At 41.0% G+C, this 16,366-nt stretch overlaps 1 protein-coding gene across 2 annotated transcripts in view; it reads left to right on the top strand.

Annotated features, from left to right (window-relative positions):
• The first annotated feature begins 102 nt into the window (after nucleotides 1-102).
• The window catches only part of zdhhc3b (zDHHC palmitoyltransferase 3b), a 40,707-nt gene continuing 24,443 nt past the window's right edge, over nucleotides 103-16,366 (top strand). For both annotated transcript variants that reach the window (XM_084313101.1, XM_084313102.1), the window contains exon 1: nucleotides 103-238. The gene's annotated coding sequence lies outside the window, so the exon portion shown is untranslated. The remainder of the gene's footprint in view (nucleotides 239-16,366) is intronic.

The following is a 16,366-nucleotide window of genomic DNA, read 5'->3' as shown; positions in this document are numbered from 1 at the left end:
TAACAACGTGTTTTAAGGCGTTGTCCACATTGTAATTTAAATACGAATATAAGCAGAAACCTCGTTGAAAGCGAAACGCCGTGTGTATTCGCTCGTCGTCAAGTGAAGAAGAGTGAAGGTGTTCCTCGGTCGGTGGTGAGAGAGAGGGTTGTGCTGCTGCTCTGCTGCTCCCCAACAACACGGGAGTGAGATCTGATACAGTGGACCTCTTCCCGTCGACCAGCAAGGAGAGAGTGAGGTGTGTTGTATATTAAACCACTTAACTTGGTTATTACTTTTACACTTTGTTTTTATACGCGTTAAGAGTATAATCGGACCACGTTATGGGGCTATAGTCATCAAACCAATCCACGGAGGAAGCACAAGGTGAAACCAGTTTGAGTTTTTTTTCGAAAGGTAGCTAGTTTCTAGTTTGCAGTTGTTGAACTTGATGCCAACTTTCCATCTTTATAAGCTTAATTGAATGCTGCTGCTGTGTAAACTATCAGGACACACCTTTGTATGCTTAAGTAGAAGAGCTGTAGGAGGTATTCTTTTTTGTTTACCCTAATAATAGTAAAATTACCATTGATTGATTGAAAACTTTATTAACAGATTGCAGAATGGGTACAGTACAGCTTAATACTAACAACTGCTAAGAGGATGAAGACCAGAAAAAGACTTTAGTCTTGTTTACATAAGGGTCCTCCATTTTCCATTCATCAAGACATTTATGACATACGAGACATAAAAATATACGGTACTGTGGTACCATGGTTTATTTTCTCTGGAATATATTGGATGAGGTTATGATCTGATATCATAACACAACTCTTTATATCTCACCTGGGGTAAAATCCATTCACCCCACATCTCTCTCGCCTTGCTTCCACCCTGCCTCCCCACAGCTGCTGTCATCGCTCCATCTTATTAATTACACTGGAAGGCATTCTAGCAGTGGGGCATCTAGCATCCACATAAATCATTTATTGAATATCTCCACACACTACAGTAATATTTGGAGTTAGTTGGCTGCTGGCTACCAGTAACTGATGGGGTTGATTTTAAGATAATTTTGCACAAGTGCGGCTGGGTGGCGCAGCGGACTAAGCGCTCATCACCAACGCGAGAGACACTGGTATCGAATCCGGCTGTCAGCGGTGCCTCCGGCTTGGCCGGCCGTCATACTGGCTCAATTGGCAGAGTCAGCGGGAGGGAAGCCGATGGGTGGTAATCTGGTCGAACAGCGACTCCTACAGGTCGGTCAGGGCGCCTGCACAGCGAGGAAGGGAGATGTTGAGGGTAGTGTGAGCCTCCCACACGTTACACCTCACCAATGAGAGTCCGCGCTGGCAGGTGAAAAGAAGTGGCTGGCTGACTCTGCATGTATCGGAGGGGACATGTGATAGTATCTATCAACCATCCCTTGACCGACCAGTACATGCGAGCAACGGCGAGGAAGGGGAGGGGGGAATTGGCATGACGACTAAATTGGGATGGGAGAAAAACACAGAAAAACAGGAGGAGAAAAAGTGGATACTTTTTTTTTAATTTTGCACAATGTGATTCCTATACATCATGGAGTTGTTGAGCGGAGCCCTTACAGCACTGCAAGGTCAACTTGGGTCTCCTCTGCTCTGACCGGGGACTGTTCGCTGTCCCTCGGTTGACACTGAGAAGAAAAGGTGATGATGCCCTTTTCAGTTTTGGCGCCCACAATCTGGAACCGCCTTCCCATCAGATAAAGCCCCACTTGTACAGGTTGGATTTTCAATAGACCTATTTGCTACGGGTATTGTTCTGCTTTATTATTTTTTCCTTAAGCTACTTACTAAGTAACTAACTACTGTAGTGGGTCATTCATATCCTCCTTCTGCTGTTAGTTTACTGCTACTTGATAACAACAGTGTCAGTTTATTCTGATACAAACAATGTGGCGGCTTGCAGTGTGACAGGAGGAGACGGGCTGTGCTGTAAACTGCTGGCTGTAAGACAATACAAGACGATAGTGGAGTCATTCAGCTCTGTTCGCTGTAAGAGCAGCCTCCTACAAAAGACCATTGATTTAATTGACAATGGTTAACTAACTCTGGCCCTGTAGTAAGTTTCATTCAATTTATGTTTCTACGTTATCAATTATCATAGCAGGTTCACACCTGGTGTCAAATCAAAATTATCACGCAAAATTGGCAAAGCAAAAAAAAGTCTTGTAATCTTAGACTACTTACGGTATCTCTGCTCCTAAAAGGCAACGCCACTTATGCAACACAAGCTAGCTCTCCCTTGGGTCACAAACGGACACATCAAATAAACAAATAGCCTCCTGGCAAAATTGATGTTTAGAAAGTCACTTTGACTTACTGTGGTGATGTTTTGTGTTCTTGTCTCTCATCCCGCAATTAAAGGTGCTGTACGTACTAGTATTTCTTGTGTGTAAACATCTACATGTTAAAATAATAGCTCTACATTCCGTCCGACAGCCATCGCTGCTGTAGAGTGTTTGGTCAGTAAGATGCGTCTCCCACTCCCAGTACATTTTATGGTATCCTGTTTCCACTTTATCCAATCAGGAGAGATAACTCCACATTGAAACAAATTACAAAAATAAGAAATAAAAACTAGTTTTGAGAAAATATTTGCTTTAAACAAGTACAATAATCTGCTGGTGCAGTAAGCCAATATGGCTTGGCAAGATTTCTTGAAATAAGGGTTATTATTATTATTATAGTCTCCTGATTGGATAAAGTAGGAACGGGATACCAGAAAATACATTTTCTGTTTATTGCAGAGCTGAGGGACTGGGATAACCATGTTACTGACCAAACTCTCTATATCAGTGATGGCTGTCAGAATGTAGAGCTATTTAACACATATTAGAACAAAAAAAGATCACTTGCAGCACCTTTAATTCCTGGCGATGTCATCTCGTTAAAGTATATTTATTTATTTCCGTCGGTGTGTGCATACATGTGCTTTTATATTACATTTACATTTAGTCATTTAGCTGACGCTTTTATCCAAAGCGACTTACAAGTTCTGTATGACAAGTCATCAGGAAGGGCACAACTCAAAGTGTTGAGTGCTACAGTGTTGGTTAGTATATTAGGACAATAGACCTATCGCTAAGCCACGCCCCCTTTGAAACCTCGGACAAACAAAGCCGACCGTGAATGACTGTGTTGACGATGGCCGCAGGCAGCCCCTTTCCTGACTGTGATACAAGCCTTGCTTCACAGTCACGAAAGGGGCTAGGCCGTGGGAGATTTACCACAGCAGGTAATAGACCTGTTTTTTAAAGATAACACAAATATTTCATCTAGAAGCAGACAGAGAGGGTTACAATATGTAGTGGAAAAGTACGTTCATGAGATACACATTTACCTTAGACCTCCATGGTGATGCAAGCATTAGCTATAGATAACGTCTCAAGCATTACTTACAGTTGACTTGATTGAAGATTACAAGAACTATGACGATAATCCATGATTACTACTATTGCTGATACATTTAGTTTAGGCTAGTGGTCCAATGCAGTATACGAGCTAGACCCGACAGTTGTGTCACTAGATGGGGGAGGGAAATGAGGAAAAAGGTGAGAGCTGTCATTCTGCAACCAGAATAATCCACCTCTTTTGTAAACATGCTATGTTGGTTATTTTGTGACCCAGGTAAATATGCCAACAATCCTCCTCCATAAAGGGGTGAGACGTCAGAGAATGGCATGCTGCACATTCTAGTGCACATCAGGTCAAATGATTGATTACACTAACTATAAATCTATAAATGTATAGTGAGAGACCAAAGTAGAAATACCTAATAATAAAATAGACCTACCGTAGTAATAGGGGGCGACTAGTGATGCACCGATGTGAAAATTGTGGCCGATACCGATAACCGATATTAATATTGCTGTTCTGGCCGATACCGATATTTACCGATGTCGATATCTCTGTAATAGAAAACACTTTTTTATGATAATCAAATAAAGAGCTATTTTCCAAAACGCATAATTTTTTTACTTTTGTAACTTATTTTCAGAAATGACTGATATTTTGAAACTATTTAAGGCCAAAACATGTAAAAAAAATATATATATTATATCGGCGGCCGATATATCGTGCATCACTAGGGGCGACAGTGGCTTGGGAGGTAGAGCAGTCGTCTGGTAATCCGGAGGTTCCCGGTTTGATTCTCGCTCCTCCCGGGCAGCGTGTCGAAGTGTCCTTGAGCAAGACACTTAACCCCATTGCTCCTGATGAGCAGGTTGCCTCCACCGTCGGTGTGTGAGTGAATGGGTAAGATGTGAGAAACAAATTGTAAAGCGCTTTGGATAAAAGCCATTTACCATTTACCAAAATACCTGTAAATCACAGTATATGGGTACAGGACATAGCTTTTCTTATATTTAATATACATATAAATAAATGCATGACAACACATTCTCAAGATAGATCACACTGATTAGAAAAGAAAACCCACAACTAAAGTGTACATAAATAGCCACTATTTTTAATATATACAATAAATATACATGGATTTACAGTTACACAAATGGATGTACGATATAAAATACAAACAGTGCTGGAATAGCGAACAATATCATGTATCATCAGCAACTGTTGTTTCCGTCATCTACCCAGTAAAATAAAATAAAATTACTGACTGCATTACTTTTTAATTTTCATTATAGGGAACTTTGTACTTTCACTCCACTACATTTCAAAGTAAATATTGTACATTTTACTCAACTACATTTATCTGAGCCTCCCCCCAAAAAAGATTTAGCATACAAGACATGGCATAAATTGATGAAGATTAAGTACTTTAACATTTTAAACCAGCAATCTGAGGGACAGAGCAGCATAACTGGACCACTTTAACAACCTTCAGGTCAATATATCGAGGGTTGAATGCACTGAAATACAAGAACACCCTATAGAATATGTACTGTACTTTTACTTTTTAAACTTAATACAGTACATTCAATATCAAATAGTTCTCTACTTTTACTTAAGTAGTAGCTACAGTACCATCTACAGTAGTACCTACAGTACCAGCTACAGTAGTTTGCTGTGCTGTTTCACTGCTAAACACAGTACATAGATTATTGAATTGATCATAAGTGAATCCAGTGGCATATTTGAAATAGGCTGGTACACGGCTGTGCTGCAAGACCTCTGGTGTTAATCTATTTGGTACTTGATTATGTCTCAGAACAGTATTTTTACTCGTCAGTGATTCGATTTGTGCTTGTTGATTTCTCAATCGTTCATCTCGCTCCTCTTGTCCACCTTCCATTGGGGGAGCCTGCTCCACAGGCCGGCACTCCTCATCTGGAGTAAGAGGGGAGGAGAGAGGGGTGATGGATAAGGAGAGAGGGGTGAGGGGGAGAGGTGAATGAGGAGAGAGGGATGAGGGGGAGAGGTGAATGAGGAGAGAGGGATGAGGGGGAGAGGTGAATGAGGGGAGAAAGAAATGAGAGGAGAGAGGGATAAGAGGAGACAAATTACTCCTTGATGTTTCAAATGTTTTCTCTCGCTGCAGCTCCCACTGTTGCAATAATTTGGCAAGATACTAAAGAGAAAGAAAATTTCAGATGCCTTCATACAGTCCACATATTACCCCAAGCCCTTCACTGCTACTGCAACAACAACAACAACAACAACAACAACAACAACAACAACAACAGATATTCAGTTCATCAATGACATGATTGTAAAGCTGCACACATTCCATGATGCTCACTTTAGTCCAAAAACATAAATCAGACCTTTCATTGTCACTCATGTCCTGTCTTGGGTTGACCTGTGTCGTCTCTGTGAGGGCAGTAACATCTTCAGCACACCTCATTCTGTGAAAAAAACACAAAAAGCTGAGTATTAGCTAAGCATAGACAGATAATAATAATAGTTCATTTATGGAGCATCTTTCATACATAAAATACAGCTCAAAGTGGATTTTATTGACAAACATTTGTATTTGCCTTGTCAGGGATAAAACGAAAAGTCCAGGACTTATTTACATCGTTGTCCCTGTTGTTACTGGTTTCAAGTGGCACTATGGCATCTGAAGTGCATTGAGCATTCTTAGTGCATGTAGTAGTATTCATGTTTCAGTTCATTCATGTTCATGTTCATTCATGTTTCAGTTTTCTTTTATTATAAAGAGGTTCCTCCGGTGGTTTGTCCTCCCTGCTTAGCCTTATTTTTGAACCCATTAATATGGATTCTGTCTTGTTGCCTAGATGCAGTGACAACCTGTTGTCTGTTAGCCAGTTCTTTGTATTATCAATGGTGGTCACTACATTACATCTATAACTATAACTGTCCTTGTTGGTCATCATTTCCACTGTTATGCACCTGGCTTGCGGTAACGTTGCTGATGAGATGAGGAACTAGCTGGCTCTACTAGTACTAGCCCTGTTATCAATCCAGTCCAGAGTATAAGCTAACGTTATGATACAGAAAGCTAACGTTATGATGCAGAAAGCTAATGTTATGATACAGAAGGCTAACGTTATGATGCAGAAAGCTAACTGTAACTGAGGGGTTACAAAACCCTGACTGTATTAAAGATTGTGATAGATTAAACCACTGCTAGGTATGTACTTTAATTACTGGCCAGACAGTACATCGAATATATGGTGGACACTCATAATAACACGGCATTGACAAAGAAATAGTATTTGAGGGTATTTATTATTATGCAACAATAGGTTACAGAATGAGAATTAGGGTCGCGCTTGTATGGCGAAGAATATGCATAAAGTCAGTCAGTAGCATAAGTCACTGGGAATAGAATGATTCCTACGATGGGTAATAGGCTAACGCCACCTGGCGTATAATAGCAATTATAGAGAGGGCAACGCTGGTACCGCCTGGAGACACTGGGTTCCTCCCAGAGTTGTAAGGTCTGGAGGATAGAGGAATGTTCGGATACTCAGTCTGATTCAATTGAAGAAGAAGGGGATTCACGTACAGAAGCCAGTCCTTGTAATCCAACGCTCAGCAACAAAAGCAATAACTGTAATCCAAATGCTCGATAGCAAACGATGATAGCCAGCTAGCCTCGGTCCATGAGGCCAGCCCGAATATAGATCCTCACGAGGTTAAATCCCAAACGACAGTGGAGATTAACGATGCTCTTCTCCGGGTAACACGTTCCACAATCAATATAATCCAACCAGTAATGGTTCTGCAATCGCCGCCGCCGGTTCTCCTGTGCACATGTCCAGCAGGTTCTCCGACTAGGCCTCCTCGTGTGCTGGCACCAATGTATTTAGTCCACGCGCACTGGCTAAGGTCCACTAGCTAAAACGAACGAACCGCTGGGTAATGCTACACACGAACGAACTGTGGTTGGCACGATACACAATAAATTAACGACTATTTACTTCACATTAAACTAAGTCGAACTTGACGTTACTGCATTAATCTGACACTTTACTATTCAATTCGCACGTGGTTCTCACTACACGTTGAATCGGGATGAACTTGATGAACAGCTACTTAGACGAACACTACTGCTGTTCGCACCTGCCGCAGCATATATACTTAAGTGGTTATCTAGTCCCAAACCTCAGTTCTCGTCTCGAATCAATACGCTGTCTCCGGGCATGTTGCGACATGACTTTGGGGGCTTGCGGTCTGGCGCCTAAGGGCGTTATCCAATAAGGAGAGCGAATATTACTATGATTCGAACGCAGGCTTAAAGGGATATACCGTGTATATATAAATAATACAATATAAACAATAAATGTAGATTCTCAGCTTTAATCTGGCCCTTCACAACACTAACGTTATGATACAGAAGGCTAACGTTATGATGCAGAAAGCTAACGTTATGATACAGAAAGCTAACGTTATGATGCAGAAAGCTAACAAGGGCACAGAGTCAGACAGTCAGTAGCAACCTAAAACGTATACAATATAAATGGCTGATGCGTACATATATAACTCCTGTTAAATTGCATACGTTTAATGATAATATTCCAGATACTTGTATTAAGTGTAGTGAGGCAAGGGGGACACTGTTCCACTGCATATGGGAATGTGTGAAAGTGAAAACCTTCTGGCAAGATGTTATTGATCTGATCGATCAAATTTTATCAAAGAAGTTGCCATTGAATCCCAAGCTTTTTATTCTTGGTTTATATCCTACCACCCCACATCTACAACGCAAAGAGTTTAGATTTATAGATATGTGCATATTACAAGCAAAACGTGTAATAGCTCTTAATTGGAAAAATGTTGATGGACCAAGAATTGGTATGTGGATTAAAGAAATGGCTTCAAATATGTCAATGGAAAAGATGTATATTGTTAGACGTAAACAAAATATTTTTGATAATGCCTGGGGACCGTTTGTGTACTTCTTAAAGCATAATACGAATGTTGGGAACTTGCTTCAAAAAGAACAGGATTAGGGGGAGTACTGTGGGACAACTCTTATTATTGTGTAAAAACGACAAGAAACACCCTTTACTTAATGTGTAAAACATTTTGGTTGTATTATTATTTATTTATGTTTATTTTTTATTATTTAAATCTGTATCCTTATGTGAACCTGTTTTTGAAGTTAATTATTATTTTGTGTGGGGTTAGGGGAGGGAGAACGGGGTGAAAATGTTTGCTGAATACTGCTCTGCTGATATACATGTTGTAATTTGCAAACTAAAACCCAATAAATATATTGTTAAAAAAAAAGGCTAACAAGTTCAAGTTCAAGTTCTTTAATAGTTGTCATACAGAAGTACAGAATACTTTCATACAAAATGCTTCTTACTGTTACGCTCCAGAGACTGTGCTAGACAAGATAGTATCAAATAACATAATAACATAATATAGCATGAATTTAGAAGAAGAATGAGGTCACAGTTGTTCGGTATAGACATATGTACAATGTTCTGAGTTACCATATAATATACAATACACAATACTATGCAGTGTACTAATGTACAGTACTATCTAGTGCAAAGCAGAAATGGGATGAGGTACAATTTTAGGTACAATTTACAGTAAGGTGTACGAGTTGTAGTGCAATCCTTCATCCATAAATATAAAGTGTGGGGAGTGGGTGCTACAGTGTGTTTGTTTAAAGTGGGTGTGTGCTATAAAGTGTGTGTAGTGGGTGCTACAGTGTGTTTGTTTAAAGTGAGTGTGTGCGTGTGGATGTGTGTGCTATGTGTGTTTGGTGGTTGTTGTTGTGTAGTGTTCATTCATTGTTCGTTTAGCAGCCTGATGGCCTGGGGATAGAAGCTACTTCTGAGTCTTTCTGTGCTCGCCTTGAGACTCCTGTGTCGCTTGCCTGACGGCAGCAGTTCAAAGAGGCAGTTGTTCGGGTGGCTCGAGTCCTTAATAATTCTCTTAGCCTTCCCCTTGCAACGCTTGTTGTAAATGTTCTGGAGAGTGGGGAGCCCCCCTCCAATTGTGCGTTCGGCTGAACGTGTCACTCTTTGTAGTCTGCTTTGGTCTTTTGCAGTGCTATTCCCAAACCAGGAGGTGATGTTGCCGGTCAAGATGCTCTCTATTGTACATGAGTAGAAGTTCTAACAAGGTTGTCATTCGAGGGGTAGGGTCTGTGTCTTTTCGGAGCAGACACGAGAGCCTGTATATACGCTAGCTAGTTGGCAGTCAAAGTAAAATGTTAGCAAACTAATAGTTTGGTCTACATTTCTAATACATGCCGTCAAATATTATGTCTTTATGAATTGACCTTACCTTTGAGCAAACATAAGTGTCCTTGGTAATGGTCTTCACATTCAGTTGTGTATGTGGTCGACGACACAGCAGAATCCACCGCTTGCATTTCTCGAGTTCTCTTTTGGGCTTCGGAAAAGGTATGAAATATACTCCTCCATCCAGTCTTTCAGGGTACCTGGTGTCCGAATTACAGGTACCCCACGCACAGCGTTTCACCATCAGATATTAGGTAGATAATAACCTATAAACTGAACTTTCACAGTGGTTTCAATCACAGACGTTTGGTTTGATGCAGCCCACAAATGGTGTTGACCGAGTTTTCTGCAGCGAGGATTTTTGCTGTGATATGATTGGACAAATTCTATTTTGGGGCGTGGTTTAGCGACAGGTCTATTGCATGTCAGTAAGGTTAGTTAGGGTTATAATTATTATTATAATAATTTTTTCCCTTCATTTCAGATAATGGTTGAATAAGTGCGTCTTTAGTCGACGGCGAAAGATTGGACGGATTTCGGTTAGAGTTTAGAGTTCGGCATATTAGAGTTTAGCTCCATGTGCGCAAGGCCTGTTTACTGCAGGGAGAGCTGTTGGCTAGTAAGTACAAAGAAACAGAAATCATCTTTTTCCTATACTTTAACTGGATGACATCTCATTAATTGAATGAATATTTTCGGACCGTCTTAGACCATGGGAAAAGAAACATGCACAAATTCTTAAATTGGGTGCAGCGAATTGACCCTTTAAAGTAAACTCCGCGCACAGTAGAAGATTATTTATTAGACTAAGCAAACAGTGTGTGGTGTGATTGGGATTAGCCGGAAATGCTGCAAGTGTTGTTAACCCGTTGGACGCAAGCTTTATCAGCCGCAGCAGATGGTAATCCCTGGCCTCTAGTGAAAGTGATAGCCGTTATCTCCTGCATGCTCCTCCCATACAGCCTCACAGCCCAGGAGTGATGAGCAGCGGGGTAGGCCGGGGGGGGGGGGGGGGGGGGGGGGGGTAGATCGGCCCTGAGGTCAGTAACTTCAGTTCAGTCAATCAAACAATCAATCACTCAATCTAGGAACGGAAGTGACTTTTCTTCAAATGTCGAAAACATAGACAAGATTTATGTTGTAAAATGTTGTCATATTCAGTCTACATACAAGGACAACAAATAAAACTCTTGACTTGACTTGACTCTTGACTTGACAACATTTAGGCGAATAAAACGCGTTTCAAGTCTGGCTCCAGTCTTCTATAATTCCATTGTTCCCATCTTGTATTGATTGGATTTTTTTAAATCTTTTTATTATATTTATTTTTTGGACTTTCTGTTTTTTTTCCACATCTTTTCTATTTATTTTTGGGCTTTCTGTATTTTTTTTCACCCATCCCAATTTAGTCTTTATGCCAATTCCCTTCCTGGTCGTTGCGCGCATTGCTCCACTTTCTTCTTTCCCGCTTCTTTTCACCTGACAGCGAGGAGTTTCACTGGGGGAACGTAACGCATGCAGAGATTCACGCTATTTCCCCAAGATCCCCTCCCTGCTGAACAGGCGCCCGACTGACCAGTAGGAGTGGATTTGATCCCAGAGTCTCTGTGGTGGTAGGCGAGTGCTTAGTCCACTGCGCTACCCAGCCACACCCTATTGATTGGATTTTTAAGTGAGTGCCTGTGATGCAAGGATCCACCCACAGCGTGAAATTAAGTGAGGGGGGGGGCTTAGTGGTTATATGTGGGTAGCAGGATGGCTTGGTTGTGGAATGTCTTCAGATTGGGCATGAGGTCCAGGGATAACTGATTAATTAGGTTAATTCCTTTACAAAGGAAGTAAATAGCCTACATATTTAATTTTTTTTAAGTAACCTACATTTTACTCCTAATGCCTAATTGGGTTGTGGCCGCTTATCTGCTAAGCTTAGAGGCTAAATTAGTAGACAATACAAATGAGACTAGATTACAGTGGAAATAGACTATCAATCAGTTAAGCCACACGGATAGCCACATGGATAAGCAGTTTGGCTTAATTAACGAAGCCTATAAGAACATATTCTAGCGGGCGAGAATAGTCAATGTAATCTAGTAATCCTCATCTGATTGGTGTTTCCCCCCCTACATTTGTTTTTTAGGCATTTAATAGCTAGGACTATTTTTAGTTGTATACATTTTTGTCCACACACTTGTTTTTCACACCCCCATGGCAGAGTACAACCCAGGAGAACTGTGCGGGCTGCTTGCTTTCCTTCTTTTTTTTCTTCTTTTTACTTCCGTGGTGTCTCACTTTGAAGGGTGACTTTCTATATCAATGGGCAGCCTCCTCCTACACATGTTCACTGTGAAAGGAGCCCCGGCGGTTTGTTTGCCCACTCGGGACCAGACGGGTCACCGCTTGCTTTTCCGTTCCTCCTGCTTCCTTGAATACTAATCCCGCTTCCTTGAATACTATTTGTCAGTCGGTGACCTCGTTTTGCGGGTTCACCGTGTGTGTGTCCCCCCCCCCCCCCGAACCCTTCCCTTTTCATCCAGTGTGTGAATGTACTTGTTTGATCCGTTTTTATATAAACATGTAATTGTTGAGGGACTGCACTCCTACACTTGTCTTGTCACATTATTCTGGCACTCCTGATGATACAGTGTGGGCACAGACACTGGCACATAGACACTGGCACATCGCCGCACCGATACATGTGTACTAATCCTCTTATTATTATTATTTTTTATTTTTAAACAAACACATAAACAAACATGACAACACACGATAAGATATACAAGCATTAGTTGTCAGTGCACATCCAATGAAATCACATTTTAGTTAATTATCTTATAGGATATACCCCTAATACCTGTTATCTAAAAACCTACACACATATGCTCCAGCTCGAACCCCCCCCTCCCGGACCCCACCTTGGATAGTACCTCCATTATCGCTCGCACCTAACCAGACACTACCATTATAAGCTAGCTTTTATTCTCTCCACCACTTCTAACCACATTGACATTTTGGATTCATTGAGACCCAGAATTCTTGCTGTAGATATTTCTTGATAAATCACATCGAGATATGTAAGAAACCAAACTTTCCGGCACATTTTTTCCGGTTGAAACCAGCGTGATGCGATCAGCTTTTTAGCTACTGTGATAAAACCAATCTCTTTAGCTGTGGATTTACTGCAGCAAACTCAAAAACATCATTCAATAGTAATACCGAGGGGTGTACAGGTATATTCCAAGATACGAGTTTTGATAATTGTTGGGTCACATCTTTCCAGAATGTCTTAACTGGTGGGCAGTCCCAATACATGCATAAATGTCCCTTCGTCCCCATTTGTACATTGGGAGCATTTGGAGTCTTGTTTAAGACGCATTCTGCTCAGTCTTATAGGAGTCAAGTATGTCCTGTGAATATAGTTAAGATTGATTTGTTGATGGTCCGGGTTCCTTGATGTAAGTCGGATATTTGCCCAGGCTCCTTGCCAATCAAAGTCACTTTCCAGGTCTGGTATATCCCTCCTCCAGGCAGAGTCTAGTTGGAGGGTTTCATACGAGGACGTTAGTAATTGATGATAAAAATCTGAAACAAAACCTCTCGATGTCTCTCTTTCATAGAAGAATTTGTGGTATCTGTGGTGTTCAATTGGTATGTCTAATGGAACACCGTGAGACTTCAAACATAGCCGTAACTGTATGTAAAAAAAGCCATGTGGACTTGGTGAGATTACATTTTTTGCATATTTCTCCATAACTACAAAAACCCTGTTTGTTAAAAACATCCCCTAATGAGTGTATGCCTTGCTCTTCCCATATAGGGAATCTTATAGGTCGTTTTTCAATTAAGAGTGCATTGTTATTGAATAAGGGAGTATGATTGTGCCATTTATGTGGGTTAGGATTTTTTTTTTGTGTTTCACGCCATATCCGGATCGCATGAGTAATTATGGGGCCAAATTTCCGTTCACAGTGCTTGATTGGTAGTTTAGTGTATGCTATGTCCTTCAGTCTATGTGGGGCTACTATGTTTTCTTCTAATTTTCTCCAGGATACTAATGCTTGGGGATCAAACCATGTTGTCAATGGTCTTAATGTGTACGCCTTAAAATAGTGGAAAAAATCTGGAAATGCCATGCCACCATCTGCTTTATTTCTCTGTGCGGTGGATCTTTTTATACGTGGTGGTTTGTTATTCCAAATAAATTTGTATGTGGAGGAGTGTAATCTTTTCCAGTAACCCTCTGGAGGGGGTAACGGTAGCATTGAACTGAAGAAGTTGATTCTAGGTAGTACATCCATCTTAACTATTGATATCCGTGCTTGTACTGAGTTTTTAAGTTTTGCCCACCTATCAAGGTTGTCTTTGATTTTGTTTTGGATTTTTGTGTAATTGTGCTTCACCGTTTGTCTTATGGTGGGGAATATTTCCACTCCCAAGCATCTAAAATGTTTTACCATAGGTATCTCTCCTGGGAGGGTTATATCTTTTTTTGCAGGGGTGTTAAGTGGAAGGAAAGCCGACTTCGGCCAATTTATCTTAAATCCCGATAAATCACAAGTTCTCAATCAACTTGAGCAGATGAGGCAATGTGGTGTTGGGGTTTTGCATGAACAATATTACGTTGTCCGCATATAAACTAATTTTATGTTGTGTGCCCTTGATTACGATTGGTTCTATGGATTGGGATTGTCTTATATATTGTGCTAAAGGCTCTAATGATAGATCGAATAGTCCGGGACTAAGAGGGCAACCCTGTCTGGCTGAGCGTGATACCGGAAAGATTTTGGAGATGATTGTACCTGTTGTAATCATGGCCGATGGGTCTTTGTATAATACTTTAATCATATCAATGAATCCTTTTCCTAACCCCATCCTTTCTAATACTGCCCATAGATACGACCATTCCAGCCTGTCAAAGGCTTTCATAGCATCCAGGGACAGCATCGCCTTAGGTATGGTGTCATCCTTGTCGGCATCTAGTACGTGCAGTATTCGTCTTATGTTATCAGTGATCAGGCGGCCTCTTATGAAGCCAGTTTGGTCCGGGTGAACTAAAGACGTCATATGCTTTTGTAATCTGATGGCTAATACCTTAGAGTACAGTTTGATATCGGTTCCGAGGAGGCTTAAAGGTCTATAACTACCGCACTCGTTGGGGTCTTTGTCTTTTTTTAAGGAGGACTGTTATGAGTGCAATATTGTCATTCTTATGGAAGTTCCCCTCCTTGACTGAGTATAAGATCATATTTAGTAATAAGGGTCCAATTATGTCCCAACAAGAAAGGTACATTTCTGATGGGATACCGTCTCTTCCAGGAGCCTTACCACTTTGCATTTCGGATATGGCCTTCTTGAGTTCCTCTAGTGTGATCGGTGTTTCTAACTGTTTAGCGTCATCCTCTGAAAGTTTAGGGAGAATAATTTGATTAAGATATGTGTCCATTTTGTTTTGATCGAAGGTCGTTTCTGATTTATATAAGTCGGAGTAGAATTCTTTGAATGTATCGTTTATTTTTACAGGGTCTGTTTCAAGTACTTGTTGTGCTCTAATGGTAGTTATATCTGCAAATTTTGCATTAATTTTTAATCGCATGCGTTACAAAGGGTCAGATTAAACCGAATATATATATTTATTGCCTGAGATCCCATGTATAATATTTGTATATCGTTTGATATCCCTTGTATATTCTTTGTACATATACACGGAATATCCCTTTACCTGGTACAGGACAGACCATAATATTCGTTCTCCTATTGGAAGCGATCCCCTAGGTGCCACGGCCATACCCCCAATGTCTAGTTCAAAGTCACCGCTAAGACATGCCTGAACATGCCCGGTTTTGCGCAGTAATACGAGACAGAAATAAGGCTGGTACTAGATTATTCACCGTACGTATAAATACGGCGCAGGTGGATACAGCAGCACTTAGCCTAAAGTCCAGTTAGTTACCCTCAAACGTTAAAGCCTTCATCACGAGTCAACGACCAAGTGAAGTGAGCAACTTTGCGTCTAAATAGAGCACTTATAGGAATAGGATAGGTGCGAATAGGATAGTAAAAGTGTCAGAGCTTAGTGAAATAACGTCAAGTTCGACCTAGTTAAATGTGAAGTACCGCGCACCGGAGAATCTACACCGGTGAATGCAGAGCCTTTTCTGGCTGGATTATTGCTTTGGTACTGTGGCTGCTGGAGCAGAGAACAGTCTACCCCGCTGCTGTGTGGGATTTACCCGTGAGGAGCATCACTCGAGCCCGTCTCTAGGAGAGGCTGGCTGGCTTTCACCTATGCTGTCGCGCATACTTGGATTATAGCTGCTGCTTTCGTCTGCCGATCAAGGGAGTAATGTACCGCCTCCCGTAGCTGGAGCTTATTGATTCCCCGTTGATCCAGACTTTGCATTCGAACATTCCTCCCCCCTGCTGGCTTACAACCGGAGGGAACCCCCTTAGTATCTCCAGCTGACCTACTAGTGTACCATATATAATTCTTATGCTACGGGTGGTATTAATTATCCCCTGCGTAATATGCTCATGGACTTACGCTCTTGACCTATTCATGCACATTCTTCGCCTTACAAGCGCAACTCTCAATCTTAATAAATAATGTAAGATAATCTTGGTGCTCTTCTAATAAATATTATTATAAACAGTACTTTCTTGTTAAGCCGTGTTATTGTGGAGTTGTGTAATGAATTCCTTGTTAAGCAGCATCGA

This window comes from Notolepis coatsorum, assembly GCF_963971535.1.
Source record: "Notolepis coatsorum genome assembly, chromosome: 4".
Classification (NCBI taxonomy): Eukaryota; Metazoa; Chordata; class Actinopteri; order Aulopiformes; family Paralepididae; genus Notolepis; species Notolepis coatsorum.
This window is presented reverse-complemented; position numbering and strand designations above follow the sequence as displayed.